The following is a 12,425-nucleotide window of genomic DNA, read 5'->3' on the forward strand; positions in this document are numbered from 1 at the left end:
CCATCCTTGTTACCAAAGACACATTATACTTCTGTTCTCTAATTGCCCAAGCTGATCACAACCAAGTTTGGGGATATTTATAGCCTTCATTATCTCAATTACAAATTTTCCCTACTTTACATGTAGCAAACTCAAGCTTTTCTTTGCTTTCCACTTGCTTTCTCCCCAAGTGTTTGACTTTATAAAAATTCTCAGATCCTTCCAGCAAAGCAAAAAGCTTTAACCTTTATTTTACGTAGATCTATTTCAATTATGTCCAACTATTACTCTGTGTGAGCCTATGCTTGTGAGCTTTTAGCTCATTGCTCTATATGAGACTTAACAATCATTTAAAACTACTTCACTACCTGCTTTTTACCCCACCATTCTCGAAAGTGATTTTCCCTGTTTGTTTGTTGCCAACATAGCCTCTAAGGTTGTGTGAAAATCATGAAAGGATAAGCGAGAATAAGGAGACCAGAAGTTTGCACACACATAAATAGCTTGTTTCATTCTTTTCCACTTCTCTTATATATGGCTTTGATTTCACATCAAACACAACATCTTTGAAAGGACAATTACAATAATTTCCTCATATGAAATTGTAGCACTTGTATTGGAAAAACTTATTTGACTCTTATTGGTGCTCCCTTTGTTCTTTTTTTCCTCCATTTGCTCCATGATGGGGTTAATAGGTGTAGAGAGAGATATGCACACACACACACACACACACACACACACACACACACACACACACACACACACACACACACACACACACACACACACACACACACACACACACACACACACACACACACACACACACACACACACAAGGGTAAAAAAGGTAAGAGAGACATAGGAGATACAAAAGAGGAGAGGGAGGGGGGATTTCGCACACCAACTTTGCTTCCTTCACAACAACTTTACATGGTAGTATCAAGCTACATTGAAGCAACCTAGAACTTTGGAATGTCACCTCATTGGGAAAAGAAATATTTGCTCTCGTTCTCACTAATTCTCATGAATATATCATTCCCCATTCTCATAGATATTGTAGTCCTTTGTGGCTTAACTCATCCATCACCTTACTCTCCCAACCTAAGATTTTTACATTTCCTTCGACATCCAAACAGTGTGCCTACTCCATTATGGTACTCAATCAAGTGCTCATGCATTTTACACACACACACACACACATCAAGTGCTCATGCATGATATATGTATATAGCTAGAGTGGCCTCATGCCATGTTGATGCTCAAAATTGGTACAATAGTGCATCTTCCTAACACACACACACACACACACACACACACACACACACACACACACACATCAAGTGCTCATGCATGATATATGTATATAGCTAGAGTGGCCTCATGCCATGTTGATGCTCAAAATTGGTACAATAGTGCATCTTCCTAACACACACACACACATCAAGTGCTCATGCATGATATATGTATATAACTAGAGTGGCCTCATGCCATGTTGATGCTCAAAATTGGTACAATAGTGCATCTTCCTAATTCCTTGGCATGGTAGTAGTAATTAAAATCGAAGGATACAACCCCCATATGAAGTGTATTGAAATAATTGTTCTTATAATATCCCAAACATGTCTAATGCAAGCTAAAGGCATAGAAATTTACCTACTCTTCTTGATGCTCAACCCCTTAAATGTAGCTTCATACTTGTCCTATAAGGAAACCCATAATCTTAGCCAAATGAAGGGTGAAATATCTAGAGGTTGAGTTTACAAAGGTCAATAATTAGTACTTGGATTTCAATAAGGCGTAGTCAACAATGGTGATATATTTCAATATAACTATTGAAGAATATGGTGGTAGATTGTAGCTTGTCAACAAATTGGATGAAAGTGATGTTGTTAAGGGAGTAAATCTTGAAAGAGTTAGTGTCACTTTGATGAATAAAGCATTATAGTCTGACAAAACAGTCCAAGGAATTTTAATGTTCAAATAGAGCGCAATGTATGGTGGCTTGCTGCATTTTAAGTTCCAAAGGAAACGTTTGAGGTGCTATAGCCCTTCTTCATGTGCACAAAGCATTACAAACATCATTAATCGCCAAGAACATGGTAAGATGGTCTTAGTCGAATGGTATGATGAATAAATGGTTGAATGGTACCTTGCAAGACAAAAATTATGTATGGAATCTCCAATGGTACAAATGGAAATTTTCTAGGCCTATATCGCTTGAAAGAGAGGATGGAAGGAAAGGATAGGAAGAAGAAGAAGCAAAGAGTGATAAGTATTGCACTAACACATGATAAAGAATATCTCACATGGAAGCTCATCTTCAACATTCTATTGGATTATATTCACATTTATTCATTGCATGATTTTATTGGGATTATGGAGAAAATTATATATGAATATATTTGCCTTGCTTATAGAATGCAATAAAAAAAAGAATCCATTGCAATGTCTAAGAATGTGGAGCAAGGGCTATCAAAGTTTGAACTACATGAGAATCAAGTAATGATTGAAAAGAAGAAGATGATATCAAGAAAATCTTGTAACTTGCAAAAGAAACCTTGCTTTCGAAGGAGCCAAGGCTAGGAAGTTTCTTTCAGCACCTATCAATGAGGAAATGAATGTCATAGCTCATAGGTCGTAAGACTATGATGGGGGGGGGGGAACTGTATGATGTAGTTCTTCTTGATTGAAATAATGGAGGAAAAGCAAGGTTAGCAAAAAGCCAAGGTTTGGATGAGTCTCAATAAATTGGCTCCCTTAGTTCAAAAGATGGTATTTAATGATGAAGATAAGAAAGTTTCACTAATGATGTATATAGCTACTATGAAAACATGATGCAAGCATGGGGTAAAAGTCATATCACACACTATATGGTACACGCTAAATCAAGATTTTAGAAGCATATTAATTATATAAGTTATTTTGGGTATGTTTATTCATGCATAATGTGTGTCTATATAGCATATTCTGGAGATACATAGGCCATACTTTGCACAAAAGGGAAGTATCGAAGTTTGGTCCACATAAGAGATGAAAAATTAACATTAGATAGCGTATGGTGCATACAAAGAAAATCTGACCATGGTGGAGAGGTAAATGGTAACAATCCAATTATCCAACTACTATCATGGTGGTACATGATGATAGTAGCAAATGATGCCCAACTCTTGTAGGAGAAAGCAAATGAGAGTACTAATGAATTGGCTATAGATATGATTGAATCACCTCGTATAACTAGAAGAGCACATTATGACACATCGAGTGCTAAAGAAAACTATGCCAAGTGGCTAGAAACAAGGCCGTTGAGAAGGCAACAAACGGATTTGAAAAGAGCAAAGATAGTAAAATAAAGAATGCATTTAGTATGAACATAATTTTATTATTAGAGAGAGAGAGAGAGAGAGAGAGAGAGAGAGAGAGAGAGAGATGTGAATGAGTCTTAAAGTTTAAGCACTATATAGTTGCACTTCACTCTCTATCACGTTCACTAAGTTTATAGGAAATATGGCTAGGTCTAAGGTAGCCACAAAGAAGCTTCCCCTTGGAGCCCCATATCATGTTCAGTTCAATCGTCAAACATTTATTGGCTTAGATGAAAACTTTGACAATGACATTCCTCAGCCTTCCATCGCCTTCTCAACCTAACCTAGCTTCCTTAAGCTGCCTTGAGAGCAGTCCCTCTCAACATTCCCACAAGAAACACATGTGAAGGCCAAGTACAATGGCCTAAGAGAAATCAAGAAAGTACCAATACTATTTTCATCTCATCATTTCAAAGTCTAGCTTCTTAAGACTTATTTGTGAGATTTTGCAAGACCTATATCGAAAGCAAGATGTGGTTTCTGCCATAGGGTCAAGATAGACTTGATCACTTCATAAAAGAATGTATTTATACTATACAGGGGGATGTAAAGGCTTTTTTGGTAGACTTAATGAATGATGCTAGGCATTGTGCAATCCATGCAAAGTGTATTACTATATCTCCCAAGGACTTCAACCTGTAAGAAATCTTAAAGCTATGAAGGATGCACTCATTCCAATGGAATGAATATTGTTTGTGATGTTATCTTTTCAAACAAGTGTCCTCTATGTGTATAAGATATGTGACTTTGTCCCAACAATAATTTGTTCTACTAGCTTTAAAGTATGAACCAAGTTTTTGCTTTTAAACTTCACTATCAACATTAATATGAGTCTTCTTGTTGTATTTTTGACTACTTAATTACAATATATGTTATGATTATTGATTTCAACATGAAAGCACGTGGAAATTTTTCCATGTCTCGTTATATGCATTACCATCGATGTCTTTACAGAGTTTGCATGGTGTGCAAATTTGTAAGGCTTAGTAATTGCAATGTTAATTCCTTGATTATCAATCCATCCAATTTTTGAATAAGATCATTTTATAAATATCTAACCATATCAAAATGTGAGAAAACTTAACATGCATACCCATTATATGGCCAAGAGATTTTTTTTTAAATCTTTTAAAAAAGCCAAGAAGGCCCTGGTCCAAAGGCTAGCATCGTGGGCCATTTTTTGACACCACATGATGAATTGTACATGTAACATTGTATTTAGCCAATTTAGGGTTTTAAATGGTTAAAAGTTCAATTATATTCTCATTTTGACTTATTATGTTTACTCTTTCCTCCTTATCTTCATTATCTCCTCCATTCTTCTCTCCTTGGGCTTGCATGGGGTACACCAAACAGAGTACTCATTGTTACCTTGCTAGCAACACCACGTGTATGGTGCCCCTTGGGACAACAAGTGTAGCATCCTCTGGGATGGCACAAAGACTTGCACAAAAGAAGAGAAAACGGTGACTAGATACCATGGCCCTATGAGAAATTAAGTGAATCTAGTGTGGTCACAAGCTCTTGATATTAAAGCCATCCTTTAAAATGGTGGTTCAAGAGATCTTGCAAAAGGATGAATGAGGCTGGAGAGGTTTCCTTTATTATGATCCCCAATGAGGATCCCAACTTTCGCGAAGCCATCTTAGTCCCCCACAAGGACTCCGTGACCCCTTATGGTTGTTTTACCTCTTGACTAATATTCAAGGTCATCCACCCCTAAAACTAGTAGTAGGAATCACAAAGCTCTATATTCCTATTGTCTGCCAAGGGATTTACTAGTTTAGAGCCCCTTTGAGCTCCTCTGCTGCCTAAGGTGATGTAGTAACAAGGTGCTTAGCCTTTTTTTTACCACTTAGCTCTTGTCTTGGATACCAAGCAATTCCCTTTTGCATTTATCTCAATCACTCGAGCATTCCCATTGGACCTTGGGGCTAGTCCAACTGCTTGGTGGCTTTGTTGGCCTCGTGGATCCAATAGCCATATGTCCTCTTAAATCTTTTTATTAACTCGCAAGAAAAATTCATAAAATAGATATACAAAAGCAAGGAATACAAGCTTTTCAAATCAATAAACAAGCTTATTTAAAGCAACTCTTTTAATCCAAATAAAAGTAAGTAAATATAAAATAAATAAGTCAAACTCGATTACTATGATGGTATGGTATGGTTTATATGCTTAATGCCAACTTCCATGTTCTTCATTGGGATGTCTTCCTCAAGTTCTCAAGAAGTGCCTTCCGAAACGACCTCCTTTCCTTCATTACGTCTCTTAGAGGCCATTGGTTAAAGTAAATTTGATAGAGCTTCCACACAATTGTGGAAAATGAGAAAAAAACTAGGTGTTTTTCAAGAGGGATTTTGCATAGTTTTAGAGGAGAAAAATCTTGGAGAATTTTGATAGAGCTTTTGCATATGTGGAGAAGATGGAAGAAGCTTGGTAGGTTTTGATAGAGCTTTGGTGCATGTGTGGGAAAGAAGGAAGAAGCTCAATGTATTTTGGCAAAGCTTTTGCACATGTGTGGAGAAGAGGGGAGAAGCTCAGGAGAGATTTTACTTAAATTTGAAAGTATCCATGTTTTTAACGAATTTAAAAGTCCCAAAAACCTAAAATGCAGCCGTAACTTTTGATATAGAACTTGAAATTCGAACCATTCGAACCTTGCAATCACAGCAAAGAGCTCTATGATTCTACTACACATTTTTAGTTTCTGAGAAACTTTAAAAATATCAAAATTCAACCTTCATGATTTTTCATAAAAAATCCCTATTAATATATTGGGAAAATCAATGAAGGCAATGCCATCAATGCTCCCAAATGTTACCACTCTTGAAGTTACTAATGTGTAACAAATAGCAATATCTTTGATTACTTTTATCACTAAATACTACATAATATCTAAGGTATCAGGGTGGGTACATTACATATGCTCCCCCTTTAAAATTTTGAGATGTCCTCATCTCAGCAAAAAGGTACATTTCTCAAAAGTGATTCACTTTGCTTGAGAAGGAATTCCTTCTCTTGGAGTTTAGCTATGGTTATATGCAGAAGTTCCTAAGGTCATAAAAATATTTTGTATTGGATTCTCGAGACACCATGTCATCAAAATCAATAACTACACAAGGGAAATGGAATACACAGACTTAGCTAGTTGGGTAATCTATGTGTTTACCTCACAAGGAAATGGACCTTGGGGCTAGTCCAACTACTCATGGCTTTGTTGGTCATATGGATCTAATAGCCACATATCCTCTTAATTTTTCTTATTAATGCACAAGCAATAAACAAGCTCATTTAAAGCAACTCGTTTAATCCAAATAAAAGTAAGCAAATATAAAAGTAAATAACTCAAATATGATTATTGCGACTTGGTATGGTATGGTTTATATGCTCAATTCCATCTTCTACATTCTTCACTGAGATGTCTTCCTCAACTTCTCTAGACGTGTCTTTTCGAATGACCTCCTTTTCTTCATAATGTCCGTTAGGGGCTATTGTTTAAGGTAAATTTGACAATACTTCCACACAATTGTGGAAAAGGAGAAAAAAGTTAGTCACATTTCAAGAGAGATTTTGTGTGGTTCTAGAGGAGAGAGAAAAAGCTTGGTGGATTTTAATAGAGCTTCCACATGTGTGGAGAAGAGGGAGAAGCTTAGTAGGTTTTGGTAGAGCTTTCGCACACATGTGGAAAACAAGAAAGAAACTTGGTGGATTTTGGCAAAGCTTTTGCACATGTGTGGATAAAAGGGGAGAAGCTCTAATAGAGCTCCTTCACACAATCATAAAAGAGAGAGAGAGAGAAGCTAAGAGAGAGATATTCCCTCTAATTTAACTCACACCTATAGAGTGGTATCTACTCCACTAGTGTTGTGTCCTATGAGGTACCCTCCACTCCTTTATATGCTAGTTTGGGGGAAGGGGACCCCGGGGGGGGGGGGGGGGGGGATTTGCTTTTAGCCTTTGTTGCTTGCATCATCAATGACCAATGCAAAGCCACCTATTTTGAGTGTTTTTGAGACTTGCACTGTAGCTTGCGTGTAAAAATTACTACACACAGGATAAAACTTAAGACAACCATAACATTTGATCTAGAACTCAAAATTTGTATCCATTTGAACTATTGCAATCACATTGATGAACTTTATGATTCTACCACTACTCTATGTTTTTTAGAAACTTTAAAAATATCAAAATTCAATCTTCAAGATTTTCCATCAAAAATTCCTATTAATATCTTAGTTTAAAAAATTGAGACAATGCCTTTGATATTCCCAAATGTTATCATTCTTGAATTTATTGATATCTAATGAAATACTCGACATCTTTGATTACTTTTATCACTAAGTATTGCATAATATCTAATGTATCAAGGTGGGTCCATTATATTGATACTAACATCCATAGTTGTATTATCACACGTGACTTAGTCAAGGCACAACCATTCACACTTCATCATCCTCCATCTACAATACTTAAATACTAAGAATAAAGTCTGTCAAGCAATAGAGTACTTGTATTTGGAAAGAAAAGTTAGGTAAACAATCAAAAAATGAGAATGTATTCAGTTTAGAGGGTAGAATTTTATTTGAAAGTCATGTCACTTATTGTGACTATGAGTGATTTGTGATATCAAAGTTTTGCCTAGAAGTTTCATTCAACAATCCTTCCAAGTTTTGCCTATAATTTTCGTTAAGCAATCCTTTAATGCACTTTTTATTGCATATATGCTTTTGGTACATCTCAAACCCTTATATTCATTGAACATATACACAAAAATTGCAACTAGTATAAACCAATTGAGATGCACATTCTTTGAGCTAATGCTAGCATTCATAGGGCTCAAAATGTCTATTGAGATTTTAGTGCTATACATGTGCACAATCTCAAGACTATACAATGGGCATTTCATGCTATTTAGATATGTTATATAAATATGCCTTAGGGTTTCATATTCTTGACCATCCTTGGGTAGTCTATAGTTGGAATTGTAGAAAAGAAATAGTAGGTTGCTTGGTCATACACCCCCTCAAAATGCAATTAATCAATTTCAATGTGGTAGCACTTGAAAGTACCTATAAAACTCTTGATACTTTGACACTCACAACTATATGAATGTACTTCTACAAATCCAAGAAAATTAGTCACATGTATATAATCAATTTATTCATCCTCAATATACTATAAATACTTACTGTTTGCAATGTTTTTTTGAAAGCTTAATATAGGTGCAATATGTATCTGTTTATGCACGAATACTTGTTGCACCAATGCCTTTGTCACAAGATGGGGATCAACCTTTCTTTGTATTAGAGCTAAAATTCTACCCTTCTAGTGCTTCAATACATCTTCTATTGCAAATGCTTTTACCTTGAAAGCTCCCTTCATGCTTGGATGCATGTGCACCTAAGATAAACAATGATTTGTATCATTGTTCCCTTCATCATCTTTTCTATTATGTACTTCTATTGAGAGAACATTTGTTATTATCTTTGGCATTATGATCTAAGCAATGCATGTAAAAACTCATATGCTAAACCCTAAACTCTAGGCATTGTAATGCTTATTAGTAATCACGATAATGTTGTACAAATCAACCATGGCATCAAGACACATTTTCCCTTTTGTAATCAAATCCAAATGTCCAAATTGAAACACATGTACATTTATACATTGATCTAAATGGAAATTGATTTTGAAACTCACATTGAGAATCATATTTATATGGAATAGAATGAAACAAACAAGACATAAATACTAAGAAGTATAATTTCATAGAAATAGAATTAATTATATTGACTAGGGTCTATTTTGACTCAATATATTGCATGACTACATGGGTAATACACAGTAGTACTTACAAGGATGTAGCCAAATGGCATGTAGATGTGAATAGATACTTTTGATTGATAGTTGAGATATCCTGTGACTTGTTATATATTTGTGTGATATATGGGTACTATGATACAAGAGTTACATGGATAACATCTAAATTGCATGCATGTTTGAATAGGCATAAGCAATTGACATGTCAAATAATTTCTCAACCTTGACCTCTTGAACACCCAATCTATTGACACGAGAGGAAAACTCACCACAACAAAGTGGATCGAGAGCTACATGCTTCACCTAAACCTTGTATTGCACTTAAATGTTCATCAAACATATCATTTTTATAAAAACTAAAAAATAACTACTCAGTCACATGGACTATGGCAACGGAAAAATAGGGCAAATTTACCTATAAGCTAATTCGCAGAAGATAAGATGGAATCTCTAGTTTGCCCTATGTTGATTCTTGCAAGAACACTAGATTGTAAAGCTATACTCATCAAAACCTATTGAAAATGATGTAGTATAACAAAACATCAATCCCTCTTAACCAAAAATAACTAGTCAGTCACATGACATTTGGTAATATATAAGAGGAAAACATTACATATAAACTAATTTGCAAAATAGAAGATAGGATCTTTGCTCTACCTTGTGTTGATTTCGTTGCACTAACAATTGTTTCTAAAGTTAGAACAGACATCAAACCCTACAATAAAAATAGTAGAAATGAGAAAACACACAGACACACATACATACATGGAGAGAGAGAGAGAGAGAGAGAGAGAGAGAGAGAGAGAGAGAGAGAGAGAGAGAGAGAGAGAGAGAGAGAGAGAGAGAGAGGATCACATATGCCTCTTGTTCAAAATGATCTCTATAAGAAGACAACAACAAGAGTTAGAACCAACATCAAGCAAATTAGAACACACACACACACACACACACACACACACACACACACACACACACACACACACACACACACACACACACACACACACAAAAGCACCTATATCTCTTACCCAAAATGATATTTGAAAAAAGACAACAACGAGAGTTAGAATCAATATCAAAACCTATTGAGAAAACACCACAAAAGAGAAAAGGTAGAGAGAGATGGGCACCTTTGTTTTACCTAAAATCTATAGTCATATAGATAAAAATTTGCAGAGATAAGCGGAGAGATCAAAACCCTTATTACTCTCCCCACCAAGCTTCAATGGCAATGATAATTCACTAGAAAAGAGGGAAAGGAGTCTATTGCTCAATTTTCAAAAACCCAAGATTTGGAGTTCACATTCCAATGATATCAACATATTGCCTTCCTATTGGACAATCCAAAGGGCCCACCTTTTGAACTACATTATTTTTTAAGGGCCCCATTTTTTAGTCTATTTTTTTTCCTAACATGATCAAACCAGTGGATGGAATTATTTCAACTGAGATTGGATTTCTTATAGTTGGTTAGATAGAGGGGAAGAGAGAGATAGAGAAGGAGAGAGATGAAGTCACACTAGGAGAAGTGTAGTAGGAGAGATAAAGATGAACAATGTTCTCTTATTTAGAATCTACACATGACAAGCACATGGATCTACTCGAAAGGGAAATTATATTTCTTTTTTGTTCTCAAAGAAAGAGGGAGGGAGTCATGGAGAGGGAGAGAAAAGGAGATGCAACTCACCTCAAAACTCTTCAATTGATTATAATGGGCTTGGATAGTCTCTCTCACACTCTCGCACTCACTTACTCCCTCATACGCACACATGCATGTGCACGTGCGCGCGCGTGCACACACACACACACACACACACACACACACACACACACACACACACACACACACACACACACACACACACACACACACACACACACACACACACACACACACACACACACACACACACACACACACACACACACACACACACACACACACACACACACACACACACACACGTGTGCGCGCGTGCACTGCTGAGTGGGAACATTGGATGTGGTGTTGTAAACAATCACTTTCCCTCAACTTGACTACCGTGGCGCGCGTGCACGGCTGAGTGGGAACTTTGGATGTGGTGTTGTAAACAATCACTTTCCCTCAACTTGACTACCACGAGGGTGTAAACTTTAATTTGTCTATTTTGGTGGTTCTTCATTGACTATGCGAAGGATCTATGGGATTGTAGTAAAGCATAACATCCACATGCTATTAACTTAAAACTCTTTGTCTCACACAAGTGCATATGAACTGCACATGGCTCGGCTCCTAGTTCAATCTACCATCATAATGCTTTGACACATAAACATTTAAATAAGTATATACACATTCATTTAAACATCTACTATTACAACTTTTAAATTTTTATCGACATCATTGGTGGTGATATATCCATGGAAATCATGCCCTTCAGGACTTAAGGTCTATTAAAATTTTGTGGAAGCACTTATAGATTCATTTAAACATCTAATATATTGGTTAAGAAAATTGAATTGTTATTAGCATCATTCGTGTTGATGTGGCCATGAAAATTATGCCCTTTAGGACTAGAGGCCTATCAAAATAATCTAAGGGCTATGACACACCTAAGTCTATTGACCCGAGCGAGTTTACTTAACATGTAACTCTATATTGGTGTTTGTGATATCATGGACTTGTAGGATCTAGAAGGCCCATTGCTAGTGTCATCCACAGGATTGTGCCAAGTTGATGGAGTGCCTCCAAACTCCATATACTATCACGAGTGTATCAGCATTGAGACTCTTGGTTGGTTATGTTTAGGCTTCTCTCTATGTTTTCAACTGCAGAGTTTAGATTGTTGCTTCTCCCTCCTCAATTTAACTTTTCTCTTCTTTTGCTGACCTTGAAAATGTAGATTCACACGATGTCTTTGCAATACCTTTACATGGCAGGGTAGCACACGCAAGTTTGTTTACTTGGATGTGCCATGGCTATAAAGAAAATTTTGAAACTATGTTGTGGTATTAAGAAATAGCAGGACAACATAAATCTTATTCCAATTGTTTATTTTCCTGTTCTTCATTGTATCCTTGCAAATCATAGTAACCCTAAACTAGTGATGCACGACTACACAAATAAGACGACGGTCTTGCTGTGGGAGGCTCAAAAGATTTGTGAAGTGGAAACACAAGATAAATATAGAATAATAAATTGCAGGGAAGAAAATGGGAACGTCAAATCGTACTCGCAAGATTGCGCCATGTCAGCAGTCGGGTCGGGGCGGGGGGGGCGCG

Source organism: Lygodium microphyllum, chromosome 12, assembly GCF_053477565.2.
Source record: "Lygodium microphyllum isolate KBCC chromosome 12, Lygodium_microphyllum_v1.1.10, whole genome shotgun sequence".
Classification (NCBI taxonomy): domain Eukaryota; kingdom Viridiplantae; phylum Streptophyta; class Polypodiopsida; order Schizaeales; family Lygodiaceae; genus Lygodium; species Lygodium microphyllum.